The 21406-nt window shown below is 48.2% G+C and overlaps 1 protein-coding gene across 2 annotated transcripts in view; it reads left to right on the top strand.

The window, feature by feature from the left end:
• Nucleotides 1-17733: 17733 nt before the first annotated feature.
• LOC138551204 (zinc finger protein 268-like) overlaps nucleotides 17734-21406 on the top strand; it is a 119423-nt gene continuing 115750 nt past the window's right edge. Inside the window, exon 1 of one of the 2 annotated variants that reach the window (XM_069642468.1) lies at nucleotides 17734-17936. The gene's annotated coding sequence lies outside the window, so the exon portion shown is untranslated. Of the gene's footprint in view, nucleotides 17951-21406 lie in introns of both variants that reach the window. The other variant, XM_069642469.1, reaches the window with a different exon arrangement.

Below are 21406 nucleotides of genomic sequence, written 5' to 3' on the forward strand. Positions count from 1 at the left end.
CACAAAGGGAGAAAACTTACGAGCGCTCCAACCCGAAAGCCTGACGCAAGTAGGTTGCAACGCGCAGACTTCCGGGTTGGAGCGGCTAAAAAGCGGTCCCTCCCGGCGGCCGGCCGAAAGACTAGACCGCAACTGCGCGTTGCATGGGGACGTGGTGGAACGGCTAATGGCCGCTCCAACGCCATCGGCTCCATGCACGCCAGTCGCGGCGGTGTGTGACACTACCCGACAATTGCGCTCAGCAGATCAAACTCTGCTTCATATACACCACACCAGGTATATGAGCAAAGGGGACCGCAGATTCGGCGTCTACGGTCCAAGAGAAAAGAAATAAACTACCCAGAGAAATCTGTGAGATTATAACCTTTCCGGCATTCCGGAAGGCCGTGAAGCCCTATCTGTTTTGTTAGAACTCTCCTAGTCCTTAACTGGTGTATTTCCATCTCATATGATTACGTGGATTAAGACATGGGGCTCATTACGAGAATGGAGGTAGCCATGCCACTTTCCTGGAATGGGGAAATACCGGGCCATTCCGACCTTGGAGGGCCCAGTATTCCCCCATTCCAGGAACCCGGACCCAGTACATCCCGATTCCCATTTGAGCCCCCATAGGGCTCAATGGGAATAGGGAGTATGCTAACCACGGGCCCGTTAATGACGGGCCTGTTGTAAGCATCCTGGTCTGCTAGTGGGTCCCACTAAGGACGCCTGGTTTTACCAGACGTCCTTAGCGGGACTCACGAGCAGACCTTGTAATGAGGCGGTAGAGGGTTAACAGCGCCGGCAGCTCTACCAGCGCCGTTAACCTGATCCGACTCTGCAGGTTGCGGATAGGACCCCTTCAGGAATTCCTGGACGCTTGGTGGATCCAGGTGTCTGGAAGCTTTTCAGACAAGATTGTTCTCGACGAGGAGTTCCATCGAGCGTTAAGGTGATGGGGCGTGTGCTCCAGCATTGCCGGAGCACGTATTTCCAGAGCCCCCATACCAAGAGACAGTCACCACAGACGCGTCCCTGGAGGGCTGGAGACCCCACATCGGACGTCTCCACGCCAGAGGCCTGTGGCTACCATAGGAGAGGGCTCTCCACATCAAAGTCCTGGAGCTGCGGGCAGTGTTCTGGGTCCTCAAGTCTTTCCTTCTGTCACTCAAGGGCAAGGTGGTGAGGGTCTTCACGCACAATACCACCATGATGTTGTACATCAGGAAGCAAGGAGGTACCAGATACCCGGCGCTCTCCAGAGAGGCGCAGGACTTGTGGCACTGGGCCGTCAGCCAAGAGATGTTCCTCATTCCTTTTCACCTGGCTGGAGTCAAGAACACCATCACCGACTCCCTCAGCAGGGAGCTCCGCTCTTGCCACGAGTGGGAACTTCAACATGATCAAGTGAACAGCCTCTTCCTCAAATGAGGCAGACCCCAGATCGATCTGTTTGCGACAGCGATGAATTCCAAATGCCAGAGATTCACCAGAAGGTTCCACCAGCCGAGGAGCATGGGGGACGCGTTTTCCTTTGTGTGGGAAGGCCTGTTCTGCCAGCATTCCCCTTCCCCATTGCTTCTCCTGCAGCGAGTCATCAATCAACTCAAACGGTGGCGATGCAAGATGATCCTCAACGCCCCTGTGTGGCCGAGTCAGATTTGGTAGCCGGATCTTCTCAGCCTGTCAGTGTTACCCCAGGTCAAGCTGCCGGTGGTTAGGATCTGCTTGCCAGAGAAGCAAGCGCAATTCTACATCACGAAACAGGATCGCTGAACCTGAAGGCTTGGCTCCTGCAGCCTTAGGGTTTGGAGTGTATGAGCTGCCGGCAGACAGCAGGGAGGTCCTTACCAGGGCCAGAGCGTTGTCGACTCTTCATTGCTACGGGCACAAGTGCAAACATTTTGCAACGTGGTGCCGGACGCAGAAGACCAACCCTCTGAATATCTCAGCTCCGCAGATTCTTCCGTAGTTGTACTTGGTCAAGGCAGGGCAGACGCACGCCTCTATCAAGGTGCTTCTGGCGGCTATCTCCCGCTACACTAGGTCTCCAGGACGGTCTTCTCTTTGGTCCCACCGTCTAGTCAAGGAGTTCCTCAAATGACTGTTTCGATCATTACCGTCGGTGAAGGCCCCTACCCCGGCATGTGAACTCAACGTGATGCTGACGAGGATCATAGGAGCTCCCTTCAAGCATATGCATCAGGCCCCTCTCAAGTTCCTTTCGTGGAAGACAGCTTTTCTCATGGCTATCACCTCTGCCAGGAGGGTAGGTGAGATTCAGGTCCTTTCCTGCGAACAGCCTTAGCTGACTTTTCACAACACAACGGTGGTGCTGCGGATACACCCCTCCTTCATGCCAAAGGTTCTGTCAGAATTCCACCTCAACAAGCCTTTGGTGTTGCCTGCGTTTTTTCCAAAACCTTTGTCACCGGCTGAAAGGACTTTGCACTGGCTGGATGTAGCTTGTGCGCTGAAGTTCTATGTGGCACGCACAAAGTGTTTCCGGAAGACATCTCAACCATTCATGAACTTTGGTCCTGTGAACCATGGGAAGGCCTTGTCCAAGGCTTCCATCTCCAGGTGTCTCTCCGGCTGCATCACACACTGTCACTGGTTGTCAAACCAACCGCTGCCTGGCCGTCCGAGAGCCCATTCTACCAGAGCGATCAATGCAACGACAGCGTTCCTGTCTGGTGTGCCCCTGCTGGACATCTGCAGGGCTGCTACATGGAGTTCCACGCACACCTTCACAAGATTCTACTGCGTCCACAGGGATTCCAGAGAGGAGTCCAGGGTTGGCCAAGCAGTGCTACGCAACCTGTTCGCTTGAAGGTGAGCCTGTTCTGGAGGGAAGAGTATTTGCTTCTGTTGAGCCTTGCCACCTCCTGTGGTTGTGTAATGTTGTACTGCTATGTATTCTTTATTCATGAGCATGTAAATCCATGCCAGACCCCATGCTGGAGAAGGAACAAGTTGCTTACCTGCAACTATTGTTCTCCAGCATGGGTCTGGCATAGATTCACATGCAAATCCTCCCTCCTGCCCCTCTGTGGCTCTTCTTGGTCATACTGCCACTTTATGGGCTATTAAATCTGAAGATGGCTGCCAGAGGAGGGGCTTAGGGAGAAGGGCAGTCATTGGCTGGGGGCCGTATTATCCAGAGCTCAGTGATTGGTTTATCGGAGAAAGACAGTTTGTAAGTGAAAGTGAAACTGTTTTTTCTTTTTGATTCCCGGCCTGATGACGGGGAACATTCATGAGCATGTGAATCCATGCCAGAACCATTCTGGAGAACAATAGTTCCAGGTAAGTGACTTGTTCCTTCTGATTCTGTTTGTATCAGAGGTACTCATTGCTACCCATGTACTCTCAGATCATGCAGCAGTTGAGTGTACACTTTCAGTTGATAGGTTGTTCCCCGTTAGCAGGTCCCCATGAAAGCTGCACAACCCGGCCCTCTCAGATTTGGTGTTGAAAGGACTCCATAACTAAGGCAATAACTGATTTCTTTAGGGAAAATAGCACTGATACCGTTCCGACTGCCAAGGTATGCGACCCTATGAAGGCAGTGATTAGATGGGAACTGATTGCTCACACGACTGCTTGCACTTATAGGAATAGAACCCTAAGGTAGGCACTTTAGGGGGAGATGCGCGCTTCAGAAATGGTTCATAAGCATTTAAATTCTGTCATGGCCAGGAAGGGCCTACGGGTAGCGCAAAATAAACTAGAAGCACACTTGGCAGGACATACGGCCAAATCGATTATTCGTGCTAAGCAATCTTATTATGCCATGGGTAATATGGTGAATACATTTCTGGTTCATAAATTGAAGGTCATACATACAACGAATACTATAGCAGTGCTGGTAGACTCGGACATAAATATTCAGTACAGGGAATCGGCGAAAAGGAAGGTTTCTGAATGATATTTACTCACAGAATCTGCAGCAGGCCCGCCCCCCCCCCCCATCTCTGCGACTTACGCCAGACTACCAAATCAGGCTCTCGTCTACTGGTCAGGAGACCTTAGACACTCCCGTAACCACGGAAGAGGTGGCAATAGCAATAGTTTCTCTTAAACACAGGACCCCTAGTCCGGATAGTTTCTCAGCATCGTTTATACGATTTTTCAACCACAACTACTCAAACCTTTGACTAACTTATTCAACTTGTTCCCGGAATTTAGGGAGGGTTACTCCTTCAATGGAGTCAACTACAATTTTAATACTTAAGCTGGGGAATCCCACACATGATTGTCACCCGTACAGGCCAATTTCTTTGAACCTGGATGCCAAGTTGTACTCTAAGCACTGGCGTAACAGGGGCCCCCGCAGCCCCCGCGGGGCGGGGGGCCTGCGGTGTGGGGGGCCCCACCAGCACATGGCTGGGAGGGGGCCCCAGTTAAAAAAAAAAAAAAAATAATAATAATTATTTTTTCTAAAAAAATAATGTTTCTTTTGAAATTCACTCTGCATTCATAAAGAACATTTCTGTAACAGAAATAATTTCTTTATGAAGGCAGAGTGACTACAAAAAGAAACTTTCTTTTTGAAGTCTGAGGGCCCCGTACCCCATGACATGGAAGACCCTAGGCTGGAGGCCTCCATGTCATGGGGTGGGGGGGGGCTATGCCTTCAAAAAGAAATTGCTTGTTTTTGAAGCCACTCAGCCATCATAAAGAAATTATTTTGATTATGGTTCGGTCCTTAACTGAAATAATTTCTTAATGAAGTTATAGTGACTTAAAAAAGAAACAATGGGGCTCATTCTGACCATGCCGGTCCGGAAACAACGGTGCTGGTAAGCTTACAGGCACTGTTGTTTCCGGACCGGCATATTACGGGTCTGCCTGGTGGGGCTGCCGTGCCCGACAGGTCTGACCCTGCCAGGCACAGCAGCCACGGTATGCAGATCTGTCACGGAAGCACCGGCGCCGTTAACAATGGTGCAGGTGCTTCTGTGTCCCCATTCCCGTGGAGTCTGGGGTTTAACGAAATTACCGGCACCTGATTTCCCAGCCGCCGAACTTGAAATAGCACGGTGGCACTGGGAAGTCAGGCCATAGTAATTTTTTATGGGTCCGGCGGCAACCCGCCGGTAGCACCGGCACGGTTACCGCTGGACCGGTAATGAGCCCCAATTTCTTTTTGAAGTAATAGGGCCCCCCCTCAACTCCATGAGGTGTGCGTGTATGAGTCTATGGTGAAAGGGTGCACACTCAAATGAATAGCTGGCTGCCTGTGTGTGTATGGTGAAAGGGTGCACACTTAATGTATGGGTGGCTGTGTAGGTGTGCCTGCATGGTGAAAGGGTGCACACTTAAATGTGGGGATGACTGGGTGTGTATAAGGTGAATGGTGTGTGTGCTTGTGTACAGGGGCACAACAAAACCTTCATTTCGGGGGGGCTAACCCTTCAAATGTTGGGAGAGGCGCTAACTTCACATGCGGTGGGGAGGGGGAAACTTATTTGTGTGGGCACATCCAAATTATTTACGCATTTTAATGAGACTATTCTAGTGCAGATTCAATGTTACAAGCAGTTAACTCTCTCCTATAAGTCTCCTGTTCCCTCTCTACCCTTCCAATCACTCCCCTGGCATGCAAGTACTAAACCTACATCACGATTTCAATTGCCTAAACAATGTGGCATTTGAATGCAGGTACTAACAGTGCAATGCTTTACGTTGGTAATTGCTGGGTTCTTGTTAACAGCAAAAACCAGGTGCCGTTTAAAATCTGTGTCCTGTTCGGTCTGGCAACTGCTCTAAAGGTTAGCCAAGTTGAGTCAATATAGCCCAAAATGTCGGGGGGGTAGTGCTGAAGCCCAGTCAACTCAATGGTGTTGCGCTACTACTTGTGTTTAATGCCTTGCTTACTCCTAGCCCTATTCTTCCTCGTCCCAGTACTTATATATGAGGCAGTACGTGTGTTTGAGGCACTCTTCCTCATACACAAGTACTGGGAAGAGGTAGAGGTACATGGAGGTAATGCCTGATCTAGCTACCTGTAATCTTCATCACTCCTAGTCCCACTGTTCCTCATCCCAGTACTTACCTATGAGACAAGGAGCCTCATACGTAAACTCTGGGACAAGGAAGAGGGACGCAGAGGTAATTCTGGGCCAAGGAGCTGACTGTGGAGGTTGGGGTAGTGGGTGGGAGGGAGAGTGGATGTGTGGGGGGGCAGGATTGTGTGATAAATCATAATGGTTGTCCATGTCCAGGCTAAGCAGGCATGATATGTGGAATTAGTGGCTAGAGAGGCATTTTGATGCAGCCAGTCTAGTCATTGCTCAGTTTGGTATGACTTTCTTTTAACTGGACATTTCTGATAAAGTAGTCCTGCTAACTTTAATTACTTGGCTAGATTGGCATTTGGGTGCTGCTAGTCTAGCCATTTCTTACTGCGGCATTGTATATTTTTCTGGGCATCTGTGATAAAATGATATGATGTGATTCAAGTCATTTATAACGCGCCTGTACACAAGTGTACACAAGGGAGGGATGATAGAGGGAGGACAAGACAAACGATCTCACTAGGCCTTGTGTCATTGCGAGAACGAGAAGTGGAAGGGAAAAGGGAGCAGGGAAGTGCAAGTGAGAGGGGAGGGGAAAACAGGGCAGCAATGCTCTCAGTAAGTGCAGCCAGGGCAGAGCAGCTATCGGTTGTGCAAGGAGAACAATGGACTGCAGGGTTACAGTTACAGCCCCTAAGTGCATGGTAGGCCCGGAGGCAGTGCAAGGGTGACCAATCAAGAAAGAGCCTGGACTCAGAGAGACTCTGAGGGTAGCCAAGCAGCCAGTCAGTACAGCAGACAGGTAGGTCAGGTAGGTCAGCAGGGGGGGAGAGAGAGCGAAAGCAGCAGAGAAGAGGAAAGCTTTTAGCTGCTTCCGAAACTTCAGGTTGTCCGCCTCAAGTTTGAGAGGGGCAGGGAGGCCATTCCAGTTGGAGGCACCAGCAGAGGAGAGAGGTCTACCCCCACTCTCTGCCTGGAGAAGTGTCTAAGCCTTAGAGAGTTGGAGGTAGCTGAGTGAAGGGTTAGAGAAAGAAGGTATTTTGGAAGAGAGCATTGGATTTAGTGTGGGCACTGGCCCCAGAAAGCCTTGTGGGCAATGCAAAGGTTCTTGAACTTGATCCTTGCAGCCAGTGAAGAGATTTCAGGGCTGGAGAAATACAATCCCAGGGCTTGAGGCCAAGGCTAAGTCTTGCAGTCCTGTTCTGGATTATTTGCAGATGACGGAGACTAGAGGAAGACAGATTGAGAAAGTGGCTGTTGGAGTAGTCCAGCCTAGAGACAGTGAGCTTCTGGTGGAGAGTGAGAAAGGGAAGAGTCCCTTTGAGGAGGAGCAGCTTGTAGTGGGACTTCTTGGTTATGTCCGAGATGTTAGGAGAGAAAGAGAGTGTGGCGTTGAAGATGACAGCAAGGTTTTTTGCCTCACAGGAAGGCAAAGGAAGAGGGCCCAAGGTGGTTTGCTATAGTGAGAGAGGAAACGCAGTGGCAAGGGTCCCAATGAGAAGGATCTCTGTCTTACTGGCATTAAGGCAGAGATCGTTGGAGGTGCACCAATCCTGAATCGTGGATAGACAGTCAGGAATGAGCAAGAGAGGAGAGGAGGATGAGGGGAGCCTGAAGGAAAGCTGAGTCATCCGCACAACAATGAAAGTTAGAGGAGAAGGTAGAGATCAGGGAGGCCAAAGTGGCCAAGTAGAGGTTGAAAAACCAGCGTGAGAGGATAGAGCCCTGGGGAATGCCACAGGTAGAGAGAGGTGGCGGAGAGAATGGGACCACGATCGACCTGGGAGCGGAGTGGCGGTCCAAGTGGAAGTAGGTCAGTCACTCTAGGGTTTGATCTGGATGCCCAGGTTCTCACAGAGTCGATTGATCAGGATGGCGATGTTGACCCTGTCGAAAGCAGAGGAAAGATGAAGGATGAGAATAGAAGGAATGCTGGAATCAGGAATCAAGGTTAGAGAGCAGCACGGGTGTTAAGGAGAGCATTTTCCATGCCTCTGGCAGCTCTGAAGCCAGACTGATGGTCATGGAGACAACCAACAGATTCAGTGTGGAGAGTAAGCTGGGAGATGGCAAGCTTTTCCAAGAGTTTGCTCAGGAAAGGTGGAGATCGAGCGATAGTTTTCCGGGCAGGTAGGATCAGCAGACTGCTTCTTGAGGAGTGGGTGCACAAGGGAGTGCTCAAAGGGAGAGGGGAACATTGCAGTGGCAAAAGAGTCATTACAGAAATCTGCCAAGGCTGGAGCGAGGGTGTCAATATGGGCTTTGATGGTTCTGGAGGAGCAGCGGAGCACCTGTTTGGACAACACTTTCATAGATCGGACTTGTCTAGAAACCTCGTCAGGTGTTGTCAGAGAGAAAGAGGAAAAAGGAGGAGGAGAGAAGAGATGGCCAAAATGGGCTGAGAGAGGAAGAGGACATAGAGGACAGGATGTCCTGAGATTTAGGAGAGAAATGAGAGGCCAGAGCTGTACAGAGGGCATGGGAGGGAACAGAAGAGGTATAGACCACAACAGGATTGACCAGTTCCTTGCAGATTTTAAAGAGTTTGGCCATGTTGTTCGAGGCCATGGAGACACATGCTTTATTGTGTGCTCTCTTCTTGATGAGTGTTATTGCTTTGACTGGCATTTTGCTGAAAACAGTCTAGGTATGTCTAAATGTGGCCTTGCATTCTGTACTATAATGTTATTACGTGTTTACACTGGTCTACATTGTGCAGCCAGATGGAAGCATTAATGTTCCTGTGCACTGTTGGTGACTTGCATGTATTGGATTGTGTTACCCTACAAAACAATTGCAAACACTCTTTATCTCAGAAAGTGTGCTGTATATTGCATTAAAACACATATTTATATCTTTTTCCCAGTGCAGTGTGCGGCATACCCCTTCAGCAGCACGTTCATGCGTATTGTGCAAGCGTGACAGTCTAGGCCGGCCCAGAGTGTGGCGCAACCCGTGATTTGTTGCCGAGTTGAGGGGCCCCCTCAGCATGGCTCGCAGGGGGGCCCCCACATTTTGTGTTACGCCACTGATTCTAAGGTGTTGGCCTTGAGGTTGGGGACGGTTCTACCCCAACTGATAAATCCGGATCAGGCTGGGTTTATTCCAAAGCGAAGCACACAAGACAACATCAGATGAGTCTTGGATATCCTTGACCTAGCCAGGAGGGGATAGTCTTGCCCTGGGAGTACTCACACTGGATGCTACTAAAGCATTTGACAGCGCACTGGCCCTACCTTTGTGAGGTTCTGCTTGCTTTTGGATTTGGCCCGTTAGCTTACTACCATTGACCTTTTACTCAAATAAGGGTTAATTGCCCCTGTCCCTATCGCTCATGGAACTAAGCAGGGTTGTCCACTGTCTCCTTTGATTTTTGCTCTTGTAATGAAGCCATTTGCGCAAAGGATCAGAGACAACTCGGAGATCACAGGGACTGAGGTAGCTTGGGTGCAACACAAAATGCCTCTTTATGCCGATGATGTCCTGCTCATGTTAACTAATATATCAACCTCCCTTGAGGCTGTCATGTCTGAATTAAGATGATTTGAACTGGCTTCTCTGTCAATTAATAGAAATCCTTGCCATAAGTGTGCAATTGCCCAAGCAAGTCATTGCCGCTGCGAGATCCACCTGTCGAATTCCGTGGACATCTGACACTGTTGAGTACCTGAGGGTGAGGATTCCTGTTTCCCCGCAGGATGTATATTGGGTCAACTTCCCAGGGTTGCTTAAGGATCTTGCTGAAGATCTTAAATGTTGGAGTAAGCAGGAAATATCACTGATGGGACAAATTGCTGCAGTAAAAATGAATCTTTTACCCAGATTCTTGTATCTTTGTCAAGCCTTGCTAGTTAAGATACCCAACCTTGAAGTACGTATGCTGAAGCGTAGCGTCCTACAATTTATCTGGGTGGGCAAAAAGCCTAGAGTTCCAAAAGCTGAGGTTTTAAGCGATGCCCGGAGGGGAGCAATGGCGGCTCTTGGACCTTCTCAGGTATTATGTGGCTGCTCGGGTTACGCACATTTTGGCTTGGAGGTCCCCTCCCAGATGGGTATCTCTTGAGCAAGCCAACTCCTCCTGCCGGTTATCTTTCTTACCCTTTATCGACAATACTAAACTCCCCGATCTGACACACACTTGAGCTCGACAAAGATCTTGCTGTATTACTGGCACGTGGCTTTTATGAAGAAGTGGGTGAATCGGGTTTCAGACCGTGCTCTCCAGTCTTTGGTAATGCAGAATTCTCCCCAGGATTCTTAGGGAATAGTTTTTCAAATTGGCATAATGGGGGTCTGCATAGCTTGCATCAGCTGTACCAGGAGGGCTCTCCTGTCTCGTGTCTGAATGTAAGGCTCAATTCTCACTAACCGAAGGCGAACGATTTAGATAAGGTCATATTCGGCACTGGATTTCACAACTGTGAGGAGCCAGGTGACCCGCGAAGGTGAGAGTATCGGAATGTACCCAACAGTATGGCATAGATGGGGGTAGAATCTCGTGCTTTTATAAACTTTTGGGAGGCAACTTGCTAACCGTCAGATCCTCCTACATTGCCATTTGGAAAGTGTATGTGGGACCTCCTGTCGAGGATTTATGGGAAGAGATCTGGGCTAGAATCCACGCCTCCTCTAGATGTGTAACCAATCGAGAATGTATGTATAAACTTTGCTACAGATGGTACCGGCCTCTGCTAACTTTACATAAAATGATTGCTGCTTTGAATTCGGCTTGCTGGAGGGGGTGCGGCCTCGGGAAGCTACTTTCATATGTCGTGGTACTGTCATGTGATCCACACTTTTTGGGTTGCTGTACTGTCTCACATTAAGGAGAGAACTGCAGTGGTCTTTCCCCTGACTCCACTAGTTGGCCTATCGCGTCGCTCAGTGGAAGATGTGTACCCTAAATCGGGTTGCAGAGCACAATTGGCGACACACCAATTTTTAGCAACTAAAATATCAATAGCACGATCGTGGAAGGCTCCTATGGGGCCAGTATTGGCACAATGGTGGATGGAGGTATGGGACATCTCTGTTGACGAAAATATTACAGCACGTGTAAAACAATGCGCTGGCTTGGTATCTAGATTTCTGTCTCCCATTTGTTGACTGTTACCAGAATTTTCCCTCCCTAACTTTTAAACCGTCTCTACTTTCAAACTATTCCCTGATGTGATGTCCTTGGTGTGGTACTTTGTTATTTTAACAGGGTTATGCATTTTCGCATTAGCGCCTCTGTGGTGGGATGGCTTGTTGGACCCGGGAATGTTGTGCATTATGCATTCAGCCATATTTTACTGTCTATGTATGTCTTGTTTGAATAAAAGGTTTGGGAAAAAAGTTATAGAATTTTTATTTCAACTTAACAGATACTTCATTGTTCTGATATTGTGAAATGTGTAGGCTAATGGAGCTGCAACAAGAATGCTGTGTGACTTGACTAGTTTATATTTGTGTATGATTTTGTATTATCTGGGGAGATGGTTTATATTTATGGCCTGTACTGTTTGTCTAATTGTGCATAGGAGACTTTTAAATATTCATGTTCGTGTGCAAGGTTTGTTGGAAACCAAAGCACAAATAGAAAAATAAATAAAAAAGAATGCTAATCCATGCACTGGGAGAAATTGTTAACCCTGAGGTGCAGGCCCGTTTCTTGGCCCGGTCGAGGCGGGCAGCTGCCCGGGGCACAACCGCCAGGGGAGTTCGCAATTACCCCGCTACCCTGGAGTCTCTGGAGGGGATAAAATTCCCCAGTTTGTGGGGCGGCACATTGCCGTGGGGAAGGTTCTGTGGGTCAGGTACTGGCGCTGCCCCTTCCGACTGTAATGTCACAAGCACTACGTAACATTACAGAAGTCAGAGGCTTCCTCTGACCACTTTTGCGCCACTTGGGGTGGGGGCATAAGCACAACAATTAAAAACACTGCAGCTAAAACCAGCCCCTCCCATCACAATGCAGGCAGGAAACTGCTAATGGTGGGCCATTAGTCACTGAATGGTTTCGTGCTGACATTGTGTTGGGAGGGGAGGTAGTGTGGGGCGTGGGCGTGCACTGTAGGCAGCTTTGCCTCTCCCAAAATAATAGTTTAAAGCGGCGCTATTTCTTTCATGCTGCTTCTTTTCCAAACTTGATATCAATTCCACTTTAAACCACTTCCATGGCACTGGTGATGAGTTACTTCATTATGCTGATAATAGTTTTGATCAGTGTTGCTGAGTAAATATTCTTTAAGCCATGACCTGGTTCATTTATTTATTTATGCAATGTTTGTCGGGTACATGGACACAGATTATTTATTTATGCAATGTTTGTCGGATACCGGTATCCGACAAACATTGCATAAATAAATAGGTACCCGACAAACATTGCATGAATAAATAAATAATCCGGTTCCATGTCTCCTTATAACAAGTCAACAGTCAGACTTTACTGTATCAAAGCATACACTTGATTCCCATTGAAAGAATTTTAAAGTGATTGTTTATTGTGTTCGGGTGTCTCCTTGTCATTGCCCTTTTGGCTTAGGTTGCCTCCAAACCCCCTTCAGCATCTTGTGTTCTTTGTTGGTTGCATATACTGCATCCTGTGCCATATTCATGTTCTCTTGGTGTGCCCAGTCCTCATTATCTGCAGCCTAAGTGGGACTAGAGCATACAATTGTCTTGGTCACCAATGAGAATGTGGCCCACTGTTGCAAATGGCAATTCATTCCTTGTGTAACGGACTGTTTGACTTTGGGTAGGAGTCCCTTAATGGTGTAGTTTGGGAGTGGGGTGGGGTGGGGTGCGGTGGGGCTGGCGCGCGGGGTGCGGTGGGGCTGGCACGGGGTGCGGTGGGGCTGGCGCACGGGTTGCGGTGGGGCTGGCGCACAGGTTGCGTTGGGGTTGGCGCACGGGATGGGATGTGGGGGGGTGTATTCCTAGTGTTTCGCTCTGGGCACCAAATGGATTAGAAACTGCCCTGCTGAAGTGCGTTATAATGGTTTTCAAACAGGCAACATAACTGTGGAAACCATGATGACCATTCTCCGTGATAAAGAGAGTGGAATTAACATGCAAGGAGGATTCATGACAAGTGGGAATATGGCATTAATCCTGCCACAAGACTGCAGCCTACCTTGTGTTTACTTATTTACAGGCACGCCTGATGCAGACAGGTGTGAAACCATTGTTCGCTAAACACTCCTTTTGCTTGGTATAATATTTCTTTACATTAATGTTTTGGCTATAGAACAGTGATAAAACACACACGTTATGAAATAGTTAAGTTGACATTCATCACACAATGTTGTCCATGCACGAAGCCCCCTAAACAGACCACCTTGAGTTAAGCATTTCCATAAAACATTCAGGTGCTTCGTTTCAGCAATATGGTGATTAGCCCTCTCTTAATATGACATTCTTCCGTGTTGATGTGTCTACGTACATGGGGGAGTAAACAATGTTACGTTGGTGTCACGAAACAGAAAAGTCAAAATGTTTTTCATTTATGTGATTTTTATTATTTTTTGATCCCAGCAATTAAACCACTGTACAGGGCTTTTGTAATCCTCGGTAGCCTTTCAAATACTGTGCTTTCGTTATGTGTCGGTGCAGAAGGGTCCCTCCTTTGTTCCTGCTCAGTCCCGTGTGTGCCTCGAGCTCCTGTATTCCCCCCACAGCCCCGCAGTGTAGAGATTGGTTCTACTCCATGCGACTTAATTTCTTCAAACCCCCTCTTTCGCAGTCTCCCCTTCCTCTCTCCACGGCCGCTCAGTGTTGCCAGGTCAGAAGGAAAGAATAAGCTGAATGTTCCTTCAAAACAAGCCCAAAACAAGCTGACTCCCAACCAAATAAGCTGCAAAAACAAGTGCATCTCTAAAATAAGGTGGAAAGGTCTCAGAAGTTGAAAAATAACTATAATGCAAAGAATACATACAGAGAGCTCAAACATATGTTAACAAAAAGCATTTATTAAAATTGTTATTTTCAAACAATTGGTGTCTATTTTCATTTTTTGTATGTGTGCGACTTATAAAAGCAACATTATTGGCTTTTTGGATCCTTGGCTGCTCTGGTCCTTGATTCGTTGCTCACCTCTGGTCCTTGGCTCCATTGCAGGTACCTGCCAAGTAGCCCCATGTACTTCATGACACTGAGCCAGTCCAGGCATTTCCTATTAAATGCTAGGACTGGTATTTTACTTCTTCCCATTATAAGTATGGACCTAGAAAGACCAGTATGCAAAGTGAAAATCCAGGACTAGCTCATGGTGATAAGTGTGACATGCCCCCCCTCCCACTGTCGTCCTTCTGGTATTGGTAAACCTGGTTGATTGCTCTCCTCTGGTCCTTGGTTCATATAGTCCATCACCCCTCTGGTCATTGGCTCCCTTATGACTTGCTCCTCTAGTAAATCACTAGCCCACCCATTGACTGTTCATTGCCATGCTAATCCTCAACCCTGTTCTTGCCGCTCCCCACACAAAAAACCTTGTCATGGGAACTCTTTCAGCTCTCTTTAATCAAGCCTTAACATTAAACTTTGCACTCAATGCTGACTTAATTTGAGCTGTAAATGCTACTGGTGTAATAGAAATGTCTTAACCTGGTCTGCGTTCAGCCAATCAAGTTAAAAGCACTGTGTGTGTCCTTCAGTGAAGTCATGTTAACAGTTTTTGGCTTTTGCAAACGTATCAGGCATTTGCCAGGCACTGCTATTAGATGCCCTGGTACTTGCACCATTTTGCACCTGATGCCGTTCATACAACTAAAGACAGCAGTGCCTACCAAGGGCCTTTCCCATGCCTACACAAAACCCTAAACTATTGTCATTGTCTATGCTTGTTTCCATCATGACTAAACTACATGTTGCTATAAATACCATGTGCTTACCTCTTGGCTAGGTAATGCGTCTTCAAAGGGTCTCATGTTGAAAGAGCCCATCAATGCAAAAGAAAGGAGTACTTGCAGGTCGTTAAGGGGCTGCAGACAGCCCCGTCCAGGAGGCTGCATGGGGCTTCACATCAGGAAGGCAATCAGCCCGAGCCTCACAGCGTGTGCATAACTGCTTAGGCAGGACGGCATGTTCGCCTTTCATATTCATTTTTCTTTTTTGTAAATGGGGCCAAGTCAGCCAGACTGGCAAACAAGTGGAACAATAAGCACACAATTAAGGAAAAACGTGGACAAAAACCGCGACAAGCAACCTGCTAATATTATAAGCGACTTTGGGCAAAAACAAGCCCAAAGTCACTTATAATAAGCGGACATGGCAACACTGCGGCTGCTACAAAAGAAGAACATATGAGCAGTGTTGCCAGGTCGGAAAGAAAAAATAAGCTGAATGCCCTTCCAAAAGAAGCCCAAAACAAGCTGCCTCCCATCAAAAGAAGCTGAAAAAACAAGCGCACACCTAAAATGCTGTAGAAAGGTCTCAAAAGTAAGAAACTTAACACAAAAGCATAAACATACATAGAGAGAATACAGCAATAGTGTTAAGTTGTGTTAAATAGAAACAGCACAGGTTACACAATATAATGTACACCACCAGAAGGCAGGTGTCCAAACTGAACATCCCTAGTACCCTAGCTCACCACAGATGCACAAACTCAATCCTCCACACTCCTCAAACACCAGTCCGGCCTGCACTACAATCAAACAATTTACGTTAACGCAAATTGAAACACTTGTGTATAGGCGCGTTACAAATGCCGTATCATATCATATTAAATTGTCTACTGCTCCAGACAGCTCACTAAATGAATACAGAGAGTCCCGTCTTCTCATATCTGCAGTCATAAAACAGTGCTACAAAGCAACCTTGCCTGCTCCTAAATTAGCCCCATACCACGCCTCCTGTAGATCCTGAAATTCCAAGAAACCGTGACAGTGATAGACTTTATGCTATACAAGACATAGCATAACAGGGCATAGCAAAGATTCACCCATTTCCTGCTGTGGCAGTACTCTGGAAGGCTCATTTGTGACTGGCACAAAAAGGGGGGGAAATTAATGTTAGCTTTGCTCAGGCCAGTGCTGTTTACTAGAAGGGTTTATTTGCCCAGGATCACACAGTTTAAACAGTGAAGCTGGAATGTTAACCCACTGTACAGTTTGGGCAATACAACACATATATTTCATGCTGAACCTTGTAAAAAATCATTACATTTTGTATTTCAAGGCCCAAATTAGAATTGCCATACAGAGCAGAGCCCTAAAAGTTTCCATTACCATTTGCGGGAAAGCCATCCAGTCCTGTTTTTGATTGGAATTCTGGGACTTGTAGTTTTCCTAAATTACATGTGGGGGAAAACGGTCAAATAGCAGAATCCTGGACTGGATGGCTCTCTCATGCATGGGATGGTAACTGAGCGCTCTGATAATTATATTTGCAATCTACCAAAGCAACCATGTAATATATCAATTCCGAGAAATAAAATGCTCAGTCAAAAGATTTTTGGTTCAGCTTTATTTTTTGCTGAATTAATGGAAAACTGGAAGTATGACAATGCGAAGTAATGCATGTCGGAACTACATTTTCTTTTTCCACTACTGTGTTATAATGGTTGTCAGAAACTTCTTGCTGGCTATTGTGAAAAATGCAGAACAATCCTTTTTCATGGCTTCCTTTCATAAGAGGCTTTCTGTTCTGCATATTTTCGGGCATTTGGCATTGATGGGGCACTGAGGTAACGATCCGTGAGGGGCCTTTCAGATGCGAATGCCCCATCAGTGCCAAATGCCTAAGCATGCGTTAAAGGAGAGAGAAGCCCTCGAGGAAGACAAAGGTGTAATTGCAGGCCATTAAGGACAATACGCTGCTCCAGGGGGGTTATTACTGAACCCGCTTCACATTCCCGTGCAGGACGCGATGTGGAGCTGCGACGTGTAATGGGTTTGGCTGCCTTGCAAACAAGCCCAATTACACGCGCACATCTGCTCAAACAAGCGGACAGAAACCACGACAAGCGACCTTCAAATATTATAAGCGACTTTAGGCAAAAAGAAGCCCAAAGTCGCTTATAATAAGCGCACCTGGCAACACTGCATATGAGAACTGCTTAAATGATAGACACGGGCACTTTAGGACACGGGTGGAGCTACGCAGATCACTGGCCAATCCCAGGAACAGAGATGTTGGAGGGCGGGCTGTAGGCGGGCTATGACATTAGCTTTTCTTTTCGTGCTGCATGTATGGCTGGAGCCATCAAGTGGGCGTGACTCCGAAGATTTCCGAACACTGCCTCCCACAATCTACCATGGGAGGCAGGATAGCATACAACACCGGCGGTAACCAGGCGGTTTTACCGCCGCGGTTACCGCCGGACTCGTAATGAGGCCCAATGTTATGACCCTGGCTGCCTCTTGATAGGGGTTTCTTCTCTGTGCATTTGGGGCGTGCCTCTGCCTCGTACGTTGACGCCTCTTCTCTGCGCATGCCTGTTTGAAAGGTCTCTTCTCCGTGCATTTATGTCACACAATCCTCCTTGGTAAGCGTCTCTTCTTTGCGCAAGTCTTTCTTTCACTCTTGCGGTTTTGCGATGTGTGGCTGTCTCGTTTTCAGTGCGCATGCTCACTGGAAGGTGTCACGGCAATGCGCATGCCCCTCTGATTCGTCTCTTGGCACAGCGCATGCTCCTGTGACATGTCTCTCGGTAATACGCATGCTCCTCCGATGTACTCGGGCAGCGCGCATGCTCGTGGAACCGCAACTCGGCACTGCGCATGCTCCTACGACTTACTCGGGCACTGCGCATGCGTCCTCTTCAGCAGCGGAGCGCGACTGTGCCCAGGGCCCCACTTTAGCGCTGCGAGGTTTTGTATCATAGCTGAGCGCTTGTTGTCTCCCTGCAAGACTCTTTTACTCATCCCCGTGCAAAGCAACGCCTTGACCTGGAAAGTACAGCACAAAGGCTGAAGCAGGACGGTAGCAGAGCTTGCTGAAGCTGAGGTGCGGGCGGCGGGGTGAGAGGGGCCTCTTTTTAGGGTGCAGATGGAATTGGCTCCGCATTTCCTTTATACACTTTAAGTGGTTCGTCCTGTCTCCTGTGCATGTGGGGGTGGTGAAGGGGGAGAAGAGCATACCTGCCTACATTTGAAAATCAAAAACCCTGAGATGTATGCCTCGCCCACAGCCACACTAGGCTCCGCCCACATGCCCCGCCCACCTGCCAAAAAGGTACACACAGTTGTTGTAGCTGCCATTAGAATGTCAACAGAAACTAAAACAACTGCATTGTATGCAACCAGTATTCAAATAAAAAAAATATTTAAATTAATGCACTCCAATAAAAAAAAAGTGTAAGGATTATTTTGAGGTTTTCGGAGATTATCTTTCAGGAGTTGTGAGAAGAGCTCAGGGCCTGAAACTTTGCTGACATGAATTGGCCTTTCAATGGGTCATAGAGGGCAGTGGGTGAAAGCTAACAGCAAGTATGGGCTCAAGTTGCACTGCATATAACAGCGGCAATAGCAACAAACTTATTAAAAGCTTTAAACTAAGCATGGCTTTCAGGTGTTTCCAAAGACTGGGCAGGCAAGCAGAGCATAGTGTTATTTTGTCTGGTGTCACCTTCAATGAAGGCTTAGAGGCTCCTGGCTGGGGCTGGCTCACATGACACACACGCTGCCAACAACAGCAGATCATCAGCCGAAGCCACGGCCGACTCCGAGGGAGAGGGGCTGGGTGATCGATGGGTCGCACATGCACAAACACACGCAGCCCGCAACGAGTCCACAGCAAGAGACTCACTCAGCAATTCGGCAAAAAATGACATTATACCGGCGTGGATGTCAGGCTGGCAACTAGCTGCAGGTGGTGGGTTTTCTCCCCCATGAAAAGCCCAGTGGCCTCTTGCTCTCCCTGCCCCTTACTGCATTTCCTCCCCTTGTACCTCTTCCTGCAAGTGGTGTCAATGCTCTTCTTGCACACCCTGCCCATGCCAGTATGTGCCTGTGCCCTGCATGCTCTTGCCCTCCGTGCCCCTTTCAGCATTTCCTCTCCTTGTACCTCTTCATGGAGGTTGTGCACATGCTCTACCTGCCCTCCCTGTCTATGCCCCTTGTGCCCTGTGTGCTTGTGCCCTGCACGCCTGTGTGCAGAGCCGGGCGTAGGGGAGGGCGGGCCGGACTACCGTCCGGGGTGCTATTAGCCCCCACCACACCAGCACGGGGGAGTCTTTCAAGGGCTCCCCCGAGCTTGCGTAGTAGGAGAAGGCGAGGCAGGCGGGCTTTTTCAAATAAATGCGCCCGCAGCGGCGGGCGCATTTAATGCCGATAGGGTGCTGTTGTCAGCACCCTATTATTATTAAATATGCCCCTTCGCCGAGGGCACTTTCAATAACAAAAGGTGCTATTAGCGCCCACCACGCCAGCGCGGGGGAGTCTTTCAAGGGCTCCCCCGAGCTGGCGTAGTGGCAGAAGGCATGGCAGGTGCCTCATTGTTATTAAGTGCGCCCCTGGCGGCGGATCACATTTAATAACTATACAGTGCTGATGCACCCTATTCAGATCATTATGTCCTCGCGTAGCGAGGAGGTTGGAAAAAAATAAAAAGTAGCACATCCTGGCACCGCCCCCCTCTGCCTGGCCCCTTGTTGACCAGGGGTGTGCGGGGAGCAAGGGGGTGCGCCAATTCGCCCAGGGCGCTGCTGCCCCTAGGGCCGGCCCTGCCTGTGTGTGCCTGTGCTGTTCCTGCTCTTGCCCTCCCTGTCCCTTTATGCATTTCCTCTCCTCATATCTCCACCTGGAAGTTGTGCCTTTGCTCCTCCTGCCCTCCATTTACATGCCTTCTGTGCCCTGCATGCCGGTGCCTGTCCCGTTCCCCTGTGTGGCTGTGCCGTTCCTGTTCGTGCCCTCCCTATCCCTTTCTGCATTTCTTCTCCTCGTACCTCTTCCTGGAATGGTGTCCATGTGCTGCAGATCCCTGTTCTGGGTCCTGGTCTGTGGCTCACTGGACTAATGTATCCACTAGCGGGCTCTTTGACCTCATGGTCCGCATTCAATTCCATGTAGGTCCACTCGGCCTTGGTTCTTCTGAGATTGACAGAATGAGTACCACTGAGTTGTGTAACAATTAATGTCTGTTATCTGTCCACAGCGCCAAGATAACAGAGTGGCAATGAAAGTCCACTGTACAAATACACCTATTGTATTATCTTAATATCTTCCTCTGTGCCTTCATCTTGGACGCAGTTGGCAATGTGCTCTGTTGGACCCAAACAACGTAGCCCTACCTGCAAGGTTTAGCCATTTATGTATTTTTAATTTTTATTGGCGGATCAACCTTCCATTTATTCTGCTCCTCTTTTCATCATGAAGAATCCACTGCAAGGTTGAAACATTACTCTAATACCGGAGGCCTGGTGTCGGGTAAAAACCTGGCAAGTTAGGGCTGCGTGGTGTCAGGTGAAGGAGTTCCTTTGCACTGTATGACAAGAGTTTGGGGCTTGTGGGAGACAAGAGAGTAGACCTCTGGAGGAAATGAGCTAATCCCTGCCTCAACCAATGGCTGACAGATGGGGGAAATGCGTTACCCAGCCTTGATGGACTCTTCCCTCGACGGGCAAGTCCCATCAGGCCACCAAGCCTGAGCCTGTTAGAGTAAGGCGTGCTAAAAAACATACAGAGGAAGGTGAAACGGGACACTGCAGTACTTAAATTCTAAGCTGCATTTCCACTGCACCATAAGAGGTTGCCTCCCAAAGACTAAGCTAGTTATGGCAAATTTGGAGTTTCTCTACCAACACTTTTCCTCATCAAATCGTTCTGGCTGATGATAAAGCACTTTTTGAACACAAACTACATTGGACATTCATCTCGTCTTTTTTGTCTGATCGTAATTAGTCATTGTATAGACAGTACTCTGAAATATACTGAGTCTAGCAGCGCAATATATCTAGTGGAGCTGAACCTTGGTGGGTTTTTGTTGTGACTTTTCCTCATCTCACAACTCTCAGATTTTTGTTTTGTTCTTTATGGGGTAAAATCTATCTATTTGGCTGAGTGAGAGAGAGCGATTATTCTATGGTGTTGGTGTTTTAAATACAAAGGTACAAACACTCAATTAATCAAATGACCTTTTGATTGATATTTAGCCAATGCAGTGCACGAAAGCCAGGAGAGAAGTGATCATATTTCATAATCCCAAGCAGAAGCCCAACATTCGCTGAAATCTAGACGTGTTTGAGGATAGTGCAGGGTCGTGGCTTTATGATTGAAGGCTCAGAGCATCAAAGGACATTAATCAAAGTGTCCTTTCAAAAGTATTCGCCCTGTACCTAGATCTGTCCATGGAAATCGTGTCATCCCACCATCGGCACAATTGCGTGGACCGTGAGATCACAGGACAGCTGTACCCGTACTATTACTAAATTTAAAAAATCCATGTGTAGTGGCTCAGTGTGGCACAGGTCATGCAGA

Source organism: Ambystoma mexicanum, chromosome 1q (assembly GCF_040938575.1).
Source record: "Ambystoma mexicanum isolate Mex_15411 chromosome 1q, UKY_AmexF1_1, whole genome shotgun sequence".
NCBI lineage: Eukaryota > Metazoa > Chordata > Amphibia > Caudata > Ambystomatidae > Ambystoma > Ambystoma mexicanum.